Source organism: Capricornis sumatraensis, chromosome 2 (assembly GCF_032405125.1).
Source record: "Capricornis sumatraensis isolate serow.1 chromosome 2, serow.2, whole genome shotgun sequence".
NCBI classification, from domain to species: Eukaryota; Metazoa; Chordata; class Mammalia; order Artiodactyla; family Bovidae; genus Capricornis; species Capricornis sumatraensis.
In genome coordinates, this window is record NC_091070.1 from 379,545 (window position 1) to 392,506 (window position 12,962).

General features: G+C 44.4%; 1 protein-coding gene across 2 annotated transcripts in view; it reads right to left on the reverse strand.

Annotated features, from left to right (window-relative positions):
* Nucleotides 1–5,920, reverse strand: part of CTDSPL2 (CTD small phosphatase like 2) — a 78,209-nt gene extending 72,289 nt beyond the window's left edge. For both annotated transcript variants that reach the window (XR_011144406.1, XM_068963797.1), the window contains exon 1: nt 5,848–5,920. The gene's annotated coding sequence lies outside the window, so the exon portion shown is untranslated. The remainder of the gene's footprint in view (nt 1–5,847) is intronic.
* Nucleotides 5,921–12,962: the final 7,042 nt, after the last annotated feature.

Genomic DNA, 12,962 nt, shown 5'->3' on the forward strand with positions numbered 1-12,962 from the left:
GTTCCCGCCCTGATTTTTTAAAGATGGCATTATTCAGTTTGTTGATCACTAAGGCACAGCCACTAACATATGTGTTTTAAAATACGACTGGGGCTTCCCTGGTGGTACAGTGGATAAGAAGTTGCCTGCCAATGCAGGGGACACAGGTTCGGTCCCTGGTCCGGGAAGGTTTGACATGCCACAGACCAACTAAGCCCACGGGCCACAACTAGGGGACCCATGTGTCGCAGCCACTAAACCCCGGGTGTCCAGAGCCGTGCTCTGCAGCTAGAGACGCCGTCACAGTGAGAAGCCCAGGCACCTCAGCAGCAACTGCAGGGGCCGCAGCACAACCACCAAGACCCAGCACAGCCAAGAAGGCCCAGCGTAACTGAAATAAGTGCCTTTTTACAAACCTGGGGAAAGAGGACCGGCGATGAAAAGGGAAAATGAGTTTTTAAAAAACACTATCTCAGGACCCCAACTTAAAACTTCGTATAGACTCCGCAGAAATACCATTAGGGCAAAAATCAGTATTTGTTATGTACAGAATGAGATAGCATGTACTTCTGCTGAGGACAGACTTGTATTTCTTTCACCTAAGCTTTAAAGGAACAGCAATTTGAAGACTGTTGTAATTTTAACTACCTGCAACATAACTTACACATGTTGTAAAAAGAGCATTCTATTACACAGCATGAAAAGAATCCATACTAATAAAACTTTGCAACAAGATGTGCTATTCTAGAAGAAATGTAAAATTATGAATTCCTAAGAACTGAGTACTACAATACTCATGAGAAAAGCACATGGGAAATCTGTCACTCCAGTCTATTATTTTTCATCATATTTCTATCCTTTCTATAGAATATACATATATTCCAACATATATAATGTTTTAAATTTACTAGAGTTACCTGTATACATGCAAGTTACAATGCACTTACTGGATACATTAACAAAGAAAATTTTGAAGAATAAAAAAGCAAAGACAATTGTGGCAAAATTTTCCTAAAAGTACTCTTTAGGTAGTTCTCACCAAAATTGTGCAAGGGGAGGGATACAACTATTTATACTTTTTAAATAAAAACTTCTATTTAAAGAAAGTTAAATTTATATTCAACTTACTCTCAGGTCAGTAGAAATATGAAACTCTCAGACCACATTAATTTGATAGTAAAAAAAGAATCAATGAGATGTTAGCAAAAATGAAGATTAGTTTTTAACTAAAAATCTTTGAGTACCTGAAATAATTTCCTACTACTCATATTACTACCTACCAAAGAAAAACTAATCCTCATGATTGAGATAAACTGAAGACAAAGTTAAAACTTCCCTGGTGGCTCAGTAAGGAATCCACCTGCCAATGCAGGAGACCTAGGTTCAATTCCTGGTCTGGGAAGACCCTACATGCTGTGGGACAGCTAAGCCCATGGGCCCCAACTACTGAGCCCGTCACCCAAGGGCCCAGGCTCCAGACGAGAGAAGCCCCCACGATGAGAAGCCCATGGACCACAGCTGGAGAGGAGCGCCCGCTCACCCCAGCTAGAAAAAGCCTGCATCTTGCAACAAGGGCAGCACAGTCACAGATAATATACATAATTTTAAAGTTTGAACAAGAGTGAATTTTTATCAAAATTACCAAAGATGAGGTATGATCATAATTCTCTAAGAGAAATATCCTCGTTTGCTACTACTAAAAAGCAGGATAAAACAAAACGAGAAAGACTGAAGGCAGAAGGAGAAGAGGGTGGCAGAGGATGAGATGGTTAGATAGCATCACTGACTCAATGAACGTGAACTTGAGCAAACTCCAGGAGATAGTAAAGGACGAGTGAACACGCCGCGCTGTAATCCACGGACGGGGTCGCCAGAGCGGGACTCGGCTTGGCAACTGAACAACAACAACAAATATCACAAATGAGGGGGAGAAGCATGACAGTTTGCAGTGTGATTATAGTTTTCAAACAATTTTATCAGTACATCAGAAAACTAAAGGATTGTATTTTATAATCACCTTACTTAACAAAATACACTAAAGCAGGTGCTTGTAAGGTCAGTAAGAAGTTAATCATTTTCAATTCAACAGGATAATCATACATATTTGGGGAACATCAGGAAGAAAGCAATTATTACTGAAACACATAATCATAGTTTTCCTCAACTGAAAAGATACTTACTGGTCCTGTGTATTTTTAACAAATATTACACTCTTTTAACAAAATACAGTAACTGGTCAACAGGAGAAACTTAAAATATCATGTTATGATACTAACAGATTCTTAATCTCCCTTTCTTATTTATTTTTAGCAATGGCTCTGCTTTTTTAGTTTTCAATTCCTCCATATAGAAGTATTTAGTCCAAGAAAATCTTCTTCCTAAGCTATATATAAGCCACTATTACTAAATATAATCCCGATTATTTCTGAACTATTCAAACGCCTTCTACTAGCACACTTTTCTGTTGCTTCACTCAAAGTAATAAACACACTTCCTTGTTCTGCAGTTATTATGCTATTCTGAAAACCTGACTGCTAGAACCTCAAGTCAAAGCACAGCTGATGATTCACGTTTTATCTAGATAAACTTCCTTTTCTATAACTTCTCGAAATGAATACAGGAGAGCCTACAATTACCATAAACCATGGGGTCACTAATAGAGTTAAATGGCCTACTGTGACCTTATTTTACAGCTATATTAAAGACTTCTTAATGTAAATATTTCACAACACTGATTTTTTTCCAATAGTATTTTAGTGTTCCCCTCCATTCTTTTCTAAAAATACCGTAATAAACGGGGGACCTGCAGATGAGGTAAATAGAAGGGCCAGCCGAATCTATGATCCATGCTTGTCCTCAAGGTCTCACAGTTCTTCCTGGGACCACTCTTAGTCTCACTCATTACTGTCAGATTCATAAGATTTTCAAAAGACCCCAAGAAGCCCGTGTTCCTCACTATAACCGTACTCCCACCACGCCCTTCTTCCTTAGTGTTCTGACACACCACACCTTTCCTGACCACAGCTCACTTCTATGTTCCATTGCCTCTGAATCCTCGACTGTTGGTGCTATCAGCAAATTTCTTTGATAAACTAATCTGCGCTAATACTGTCAATAAAAGGCAATAGTTTATAAAGCATCTCTTCCAGAGAATTTGTAATTTTAAACAAAACACTGTAGAAAGAATTCCGTAACACAAAGGAGAGACACAGAGTTTGGCATTGGCTATTCTCAAGTTAAAGCACGCAGTCACCCACGGAGTCTAGCTTTGCAAGTAAAAATTAACGTGGGCATAACTCAGTAGTGAATGTATGTCTGGCATGGATATACGTGTCATAGCAAACGTAAACTGGAGACTAAAAGTTGTATGGATTCATCTTAAGTCCCACCTCTGTTAAATCTTCTCATCTTCAAAGAAGAGCAAACGACCCCTGTAGTCAATCCAGCTAAAACGGTCAGGTAAGCACCCAAAAGAATTACTTAGAGCATATCACATACGAGGTCTTCTCAGCACACCTGGTATTTATGACTAAAGTGTCTTTTCTAGTTTATGCATTCGCAACAATTTGGTAAATCACAAGTTTAGTTAGATACGGTTTATTCCCAATTCTGACAAACCACTTTGTTCTTTATCACATTAATCCAAAACTCTATGAATGAGGTAATCTTATACCAGTTCATTCGATCTGCAATTAATCCTACAGTTACAAGCCTAGAGTCTAGAACATCCTTTCTGAACAACAGGTCGAAGGTTTTTTTAAAAACCGGCATTGGATGGATTCTGCTGTATAATAATCTCATGAAGAATCCTCTTGACCTAAAATCTCAAACATGGGATCAGCTAGATGAATTGAGGAAAGATAAAACACCCCTAATTCTGAATTTCTTAACCACGAAAAAAAGAATAGCATTACTAGCTCAGATGGAATGTCCAAGAGACACTATATAGAGTGCTATGAACATTACATTATAAACAAATATTATAAACCGATTCTGTTTGTTTTTTCTATGCAATCCTATTTAGAATTTCTGTACAGTTACAAGTTCACAAAGGTTAAGGACTACACCACTTAAGAACTTTCACAGCCTTTCAACCTATACTGAAAAGATTATTAAAAGAACTGAATGAATGAAGAGCTAGAACAATTTGGAAGAGTTCTTGAAGACAAAGCCTACATACAATGCACACTCACCTATCTGTAAAACGAATTTTATTTAAAACATTAATGCTTTATAAACTACAAAAAAGGTCACTTAAGGGACCAGATAAAATCTACACTAGACCAATACTTTATTTTATATCCTTTTAAGTCACGTATCTGGCCCGACTGTTTAAACAAACCGACTAAACAAGTATCCAATTGCCCTAACCTCCACTTCCCACCCCCTGTTCTTTTTGCTTTGAAGATAAGTATGAAGTTCAACTCAACCCTAAAAGACTGCTTCACCTACGAGCTACATTTTACCTTGACTTTCTTTATGACCTTGGGGAGAAACCTACCAAATGACAATTATGACACTGTTTGTGTGTTCCTGCTTATTAACGAAATTCTAATATGCAAACAACAGTGAAATCTTTTAAACTGAACCTAGAGAGCCGAAAGCCTCTGAGTTACAAATATCAAATGATGTGTAATGTAAAGCACATTTTTAAAACTTAATTTGACTAGTTAAAAAAATTTACAAAGGCCCCAAATTAAACAAGATTGAAAAACAATTCTGAGAAACACCAACAGCCTCTTATTATTTCTCTTTATGGACAACTGATTTGCAATGTGGAAAATAACAAAAAGGAATAAAAGTAGCTTTAACTAGCCATTTCCTTGCTTTGTAAGCATAACAGCTGGACAACAAACAAAAACTTGGCAAAGAACGGGAAGAGGGTATATAAGGAAACCTACAACCTGAAAACTACGAAGATAACCTATCTTTGAAGTCACTGATTGTATACATCTGTTGGGCAGTAATCTTGGTATTGTCTTATTAGCACTGGAAAGGTAAATCCCTGCCTTGGAGGAACAGCTACTAAGTACATCTCAAGATCTTGGTGCAGTTTACGAGCAGTATCTTGGTAGTTTCCCTAAGGTTCTCTAAAGTGCTTAACATCCTTCACACATCCAGCCACCACGAGAGTGAGAAGTAAATAAACACGACTGACTTATGCAACTATTCATCACGGAATTCCAGTCAAGAATGCAAAAGTAAGTATCTACACAGGCATTTACTACCCAAAGAAAGCGGAGAGAGCTACGTACAGGAAGGTTCACCCTTAACTCTGCTACGTACAGGAAGATTCACCCTCAACTGACCACTACAGAAACCAGAGGCCTTCACTCTGATTTTAAAAAGTAACAATGTCAACTCCACATTTTAACAGCAGACAAACAGTGCTTCGTGAAATCTCTTCTTCCAGGTCTTCACAAGGTGAATCTAAAAACTGAGAGCAACGCCCCCTCCAAAAGCACCCTACCGTAAAGAATGAAACAACGAGAACAGCAGACGGGGCCAGGTTCGGTAGGCAGATCCAAGCCGATACCGGGCGGGACCACGGGTCTGGGGACCAGAGACGTGAGATCGGGGTGTGTGTGCGGGGGGAGCAAAGTGAAACCCAAGCCCAGAAGCCACAACACAGGCCGCAGCCTGAGCGCTGAAGCGGGCGGGAAGTGAGCTCCGCTCCGCTCCCGGGGGAGAGCGCAGAGGCGAGCGGCTCCACACGGCGGGCGGACGCGCGCCCACGGGGCATGCCTCCCCAGGCGCCGGAGCCGCCGGCGAGCCCGGGCGCGAAGGGGAGGAGAGCCGGGCAGACGGCCGCGAGGAGGCGGCGGGCGGCGGCAGGCGCGGCGGCGGCGTCCGGGCGAGGGGGGTTACCTGACTGTGACGGCAGAGAAGTGTCCCCGGGCTCCGGCGCCGGCCCCGGCTGCGCAGCGCGTGGTGTCTTTCCCGCTTCGCCCGCAGCAGCAACAGAACCAGCTCCTTCAGCCAGTCGCCATTTCCCGCCTACCGACCTGCGGCACCGCACGGACGGGGACCCGGATGGAACGCGGCCGCCCCGCGCAGGCGCCCTGCCCGCCCGCTCCCCCTCCCGCCGCGACCCCGCGCGGAGGGAGGGAAGGAAGGCGGGCGGCTCCGGCGGCACAGAGACACAGCAGCAGCCGGGGGAGAAAAGAAACACGCCGCGAGACAACGTTCCTTCCGTAAAGCGCGCCGGAGTTCCTGCGGCCGGAAGAAACCCGGGAGCCCGAGCTCCTGACGAAAACAGGCGGCAGGGCCTCGGGGCCGGGTGCAGCCGCAAGGACGAAATCCGCCGGGCCCGCCGGAGCGCGGGATGTTTGAGCGTGAGGGGCCTCCGTAGCGGCGGTCGCAGGGGGAGTAGGGAGCGGAGAGGCGGGCACCCGAGGACGGTTTCCCCCCGCGGCTAACGGAACCGCCTCCGCGCGGCGAGGGGGCGCGCTCGGCCCGGGGGCGGGGCTCGCGCGGCGCCCCCTGGCGGCTGAGGCGCAGGCCCCGCCCGGCGCGCGCGGAGGCGGGGCGCGGACCGCGGCGGCGCCGCGTCCGGCCGCTCCCGGAAGGTGCTCCTTTCCCGCGCGCCGCCTCGAGGGCGCAGCCGGCGCTCGGCGGTCACGTGAGCCCTCGCCTCGCGCGGCGGGCCGTCCTGCTGAAAGGGCTCCTGCTACGGCGGGCCCGGTCAGGGCGCCGACGGACTCGCGGCTGAGCACGGACCCGTGCGGGGGTCCGGTCCCAGTGGGGAGGCGGCACACCAAGCGTGCGGACGGGAGGAGCGTGGTCTGCGCGGAAAGCTGCGGGCCGCTCTCGTTATTCCGTCAAGAAGCGTCCCGTAAACGCTTCATTTGTTAGGACCGTACCAGCCGCCAGGCATGCGACAGCGAAGCAGGCAGGCACTTCGAGAGTTCACCGTCTGTTGAAGAAGCCCGCCAAGGAAACCGAATTGAGACGCGTTGTGAAAAAATGACGGGCGTCCTAAGAGCACCGGGGAGACACGGGGCAGGAGGTCTGGAAAGGCTTCAAGACGACGTCTGAGTGACACGTGAAGAGACGATGTGACGAAGGAAGAATACCTAAGGAAAGGAAACGAGATGGGAAAGTCCAAAGAGGCGGGCGCCTGGAGCTTTGGGGGAGGTGGTTCTGTGCCACAGGGATACGGGAGTTGCCGGAAGATGGTGAAGAGAGTGAGGTGAGAGGCAGGCAGAGAACCTTGTGAATCTGGTTGGTGCTGTTTCAAAGTGTGGAGCAGGTGGGTTGTCTCCTGAAAGCCTTATATTCTATAGATCGTGTCTGTCAGAACTCAGGGTTCATTTGGATCCTAACTCTTCCCGGTACCAGAATGCCCTGAATGCGACGTTTATTGAGAGCGGTGCTATACAGCGTGCAGAACTGGTAATACTTCACAATGTAAGAGTCCTGAGAAACGAACTGAAAATCAGCAAATAGTTGTTGATTATCTAGTGTGTACATGGAAAGCGATAGAATATAAGCAGTTACCCCAATTGGTTAATAAAATATCTATTACACCAAGGTAAAATTGGAAATATTTCTGAAACAATTTCAAGGAGTAATTATTTCAAATCTTCGCTCTTAAAACGTAAATATTGATACAATATGCTATTTACAAAGCCTTGTGTATGCATTTTGATTCTCCCAACAGAGATAGGCAGGTGATATTAGTCCCTCCACTCTTTAGTTGCAAACACTGAAATTCTTTTTAAAGCAAGGAAGAGAAAGGGAAAAACAGACACCAGTCCTCCTCATCGTTACACCGCATCCTGCTGTGTTCTACGGCAGTGTTTCTGCTGTTTAGATGTCAAGGTTAGAAAGGTGGATGGTAGTAAACCTAAATACTTTTGAAGTTTATTCAACAATAAGTTTTATAATTTATTTGTTAACATTAACATTTCAACATCATTTACATACAGTGCTCTCTTTCTACTAGCCCTTTTTCTGGAATATCTAAAGATCAAATGAGATTTATGGTGTTTTCCTTTCTTAAGTGGTATTTGTCAATGTCATTAAGCTTCAGTACCAATACTGTTGAAGATTTTAGAATAAAAGTTTAAAATTTTGCACTTTTAAAAAATGTGAAGTATATTTAGATGCAAAGCCTTAGCCACAGGGGAAAAAATGGAGAAAGCCAGTGGCATGTATACTGTTTAAACTCTTCACAACTATGTTATATGAAAAGATGAATAAACTGCCATGTTCACTAAGTAATCTAATACAAGTATCTTGAATCTTCAGAGCCAGTAGATCCCTTATTCCAGAGTATATGGAATATATATTTACCTTTTAAAAATGTATTTATTTGTTGGGTTGGATTGCATCTTAGTTGCAGCACATGGAATCTTTGTTGCGTCACGCAGGATCTTTCGTTGCTGCGCCAGACTCTCTAGCCTGTGTTGTGGCACGCAGGCTCAGTAGTTGAGGCGCTTGGGCTTAGTTGATCGACGTGCGTGCAGGATCTTTGTTCCTTGACCAGGAATTGAACCCATGTCCCCTGCATAGGTAAGCGGATTCTTAACAGACAAGGTTAAGACTTCCTTGGACCACCAAGGAAGTCTTGAATTATACATTTTAAGCCCCCTTAAGTGTGAGTGTATAACAGTAAATTTTATGATTTCTACTACAAGGAGCTAAAAACTTACGTCCACACAAATACCTGCTCACAAATGTTTATAGTAGCTTTATTCATAATTGCCAAACTTGGGGCAACCAAGATGTCCTTCAATAGGTAAATGTATTAAAAAAAAACTGTGGTACATTCATAAAATGGAATCAAGCCATGAAAAGATGTATGCTTAGTCACTCAGTCTTGTCTGACTCTTTGTGATACCATGCGCTGTAGCCCACTAGGCTCCTCTGGCCATGAGGATTCTCCAGGCTGGAATAATGGAGTGGTTTGCCATGCCCTCCTCCAAGGGATCTTCCCAACCCAGCGATCAAACCCAGGTCTACTGCATTGTAGGTGAATTCTTACCATCTGAGCCACCAGGGAATCCCTGAAAAGGTATCAGTTTAGTTCAGTCACTCAGTCGTGTCCGACTCTCTGTGACCCCATGAACCGCAGCACGCCAGGCCCCCCTGTCCATCACCAACTCCCACAGTTCACTCAAACTCATGTCCAGTGAGTCGGTGATGCCATCCAACCATCTCATCCTCTGTTGTCCCCTTCTCCTCCTGCCCCCAATCTTTCCCAGCATCACGGTCTTTTCAAATGAGTCAGCCCTTCACATCAGGTGGCCAAAGTATTGGAGTTTCAGCTTCAGCATGTGTCCTTCCAATGAACACCCAGGACTGATCTCCATTAGGATGGACTGGTTGGATCTCCTTGCAGTCCAAGGGACTCTCAAGAGTCTTCTCCAAAACCACAGTTCAGAAGCATCAATCCTTCAGCGCTCAGCTTTCTTTATGGTCCAACTCTCACATCCATACATGACCACTGGAAAAACCATAGCCTTGACTAGACGGAACTTTGTTGGCAAAGTAATGTCTCTGCTTTTCAATGTGCTGTTTAGGTTGGTCATAACTTTCCTTCCAAGGAGTAAGCATCTTTTAATTTCATGGCTGCAGTCACCATCTGCAGTGATTTTGGAGCCCAAAAAAATAGTCTGACACTGTTTCCCCATCTATTTGCCATGAAGTGATGGGACCAGATGCCATGATCTTTGTTTTCTGAATGTTGAGCTTTAAGCCAACTTTTTCACTCTCCTCTTTCACTTTCATCAAGAGGCTTTTTACTTCCTCTTCACTTTCTGCCATAAGGGTGGTGTCATCTGCATATCTGAGGTGATTGATATTTCTCCTGGCAATCTTGATTCCAGCTTGTGCTTCTTCCAGTCCAGCGTTTCTCATGATGAATTCTGCATAGAAGTTAAATAAGCGGGGTGACAATATACAGCCTTGACGTACTCCTTTTCCTACTTGGAACCAGTCTGTTGTTCCATGTCCAGTTCTAACTGTTGCTTCCTGATCTGCATACAGATTTCTCAAGAGGCAGGTCAGGTGGTCTGGTATTCCCATCTCTTTCAGAATTTTCCACAGTTTATTGTGATCCACACAGTCAAAGGCTTTGGCATAGTCAATAAAGCAGAAATAGATGTTTTTCTGGAACTTTCTTGCTTTTTTGATGATCCAGTGGATGTACCTGAGAAGGTTTGGGGGAATCTTAATGCATATTACTAAGTTAAACCAATCTGAAAAGGCTATATACTGTATGATTCCAATTATATGACATTATGGAAAACTCAAAACTTTGGAGACAGTAAAAAAAGATATGTGATTTCCAGGAGTTTCGGGGTAAGGGAGGAGGAATAAGTGCAACATAGGGATTTTTAGAGCTGTGGATTTATTCTATATGAGACTACAGTTGTGATTACATATCATTATGTGAAAGTGAAGTCGCTCAGTCGTGTCCGACTCTTTGTGACCCCATGGGCTGTAGCCCACCAGGCTCCTCCGTCCATGGGATTTTCCAGGCAAGAGTACTGGAGTGGGTTGCCATTTCCTTCTCCAGGGGATCTTCCCGACCCCGGGATCGAACCCGGATCTCCCCAGATCTCCCACATTGTAGGCAGATGCTTTACCCTCTGAGCCACTAGGGAAGTCCACATATCATTATACGTTTGTTCAAACTCAGAATGTACAACACAAAGTGCGAATCCTAACATAAACTAAGGACTTTAGTTAAGAATTATGTGTCAGTGTTGGTTTATCAATTGAAACAGTTCTACACTGGTGCAGGATGTTGATGGTGAGGAAAACTCTGTGTGTGTGTGTTTCTGTGTATGTGTGTAGGAATAGGGTATATTGGGTCTCTGCTATGTTCTATTCAACTTTGCTATCGACCTGAAAGTTCCCTAAAAAGTAAAGTCTATTGTAAGTATGCTTGGGCATGAATACATAGATATACTCATTCAACTATAAGTTCTATTAACTCTAAATACCAATCAAATATTTCCAGTGACAATTTAGTGTCCAAATTGAGATGTACTGTATGTATAAAATATACATAGATTTCAGATTTAGTACAAAAGAATATAAAACATCTCAACATTCTCTATTGATTACATGTTGAAATGGTAATATTTTTGACATATTGGTTAAATACCAGAATTTCACATTTGTTTTTTTTTTTTTGACAGCTCCATGCAGCTTGTGGGATCTTAGTTTCCTTACCAGGGATTGAACCGGGCCTTTCGCAGTGAAGGCATGGAGTCCTAACCACTGCCAGGGAACTCCCTCACCTATGTTTTCGAGGAGGCTACTGGGAAATGCTTGAGTTACATAGGGAGCTTGCATTATGTTTCTATCAAGTAGTGCCGCACAGGATATTCACATGGCTTGTTCTGACACCACATCTTCAGAAAGGCCCTCCCTGGTTATCCTATTTGAAATAGCACTCTTCCATCATCATTTATTTATTCAGATCTAGTTTTTCTCATAGCATTTATCCCCGAGTATAGAAAATAATTATTGCTCCCTCTGCCATGCAGGTCCCATGAAGGCGGCAACTGCCGCTGTTGTATCCCTAGTACTCAAAACAGTTCTCTGCTCCGGAAGGAACTGAAAGAATGATCTGTGCTCTTTCATGATGGATTCTTTAGGCTTATGTGTTAGGGAGTGGGGTGGACAGCACCTTGAGGACTTAATAAATATTTGAAGAATGAATTCCAAATTCACATTTCAGGGTCCCAGCATTTCAGCCCTCCTTTTCCAAATACAGAAAACTACATTTGTGTGTCTTCAAGTTCATTCTGCTGCCTCCTCCAGTCTGCTGTTTAACCCGTCCAGTGGATTTTTCATTTCAGTCACTGCACTTTGCAGTTCTGGGATTCTCATTAGGCAATCACTTTACATTACCGTGTTGGTTTCCACCCACGTGAATCAGCCGCAGGTCCAGTGCGTCGTGTTGCCTCCTCCTTGACCTCCCTCCCAGCTCCCAGCCCATCCCAGCCTTCTAGCTGGTCACGGAGTACCGGAGTGAACGCCCTGTGTCATAGAGCAGATTCCCACTGGCTCGCTAATATTACTTTCGGTGATGTGTATGTTTCCATGGTATTCACTGCGTTCATCCCACCGTCCCCTTCTTGCCGTGTCCACAGTCTGGTCTCTATGTCTGCCGTCTCCAACGCTGCCCTGCACGTGGGCTCACCAGTACCATCTTTCTAGATTCCACAGATAGGCGTTAATAAACAGTAGTTTTTCCCTGGCTTCACTCTAATAGGCTCCATCATTAGGTTTCTGTAACTTTTGTTTCTGTGCTAAGATTCTCTGTTCACTCATAGTTTCATTTAATCTCTGAACATGCATTATCAAATAACAGTAAAAGAGGCCATCTTAATTTTTCTAACGATGGATCACAATTTCGTCTTTGTATATCCAGTAATTTTTTAAATTGAATACTGAGTACTGTGTACCTCTTGTAGCGATTCTGAATTCTGTGGTCTCCTGAAGCTTGGTGATTCTTGCTCGAGCCAGCACCAGTTGCTGGATGGTCATCTTAAGCTCGTGTAGGCTTGGCTTTAAGCTTCATTAGCTCAGATCTGTGGAAAGCAGGGCGTTCCATAAGCTCTAACTTGGCAGGACGCAAATCCCCACACTGTGACTCCCCTGCAGTCGTGTCAGAGCACGCTAGGGCCGTCTACAGTAGGGCTCACTCCGGGGCAGGTCTTCACACTCCTGAAGTGCAGTCTTTCTGGTGTTTTAGCTGGATACACTGCTCTTAAGGAGAGTTCCTCCTTCGGAGGCCCAGACACCCAGCGCCCCTCAGCACTGTTTGCTGCCAGCACTGCTTGGCCTGGGTATCTCTGTTCCGTGCTCATCTCTGTCGCAACTGTGTTCGGTTAAGTGGTCCGGTGGTCTTGCAGTGGTTGTATACCGTCCTCAGGCATGGACTTCTGGGGACCCCTGTATGGATTTCTGAGGCCACCTCTCTAAATAGCTTCCTTCTCGGACGCCCCAGCCCACAGATT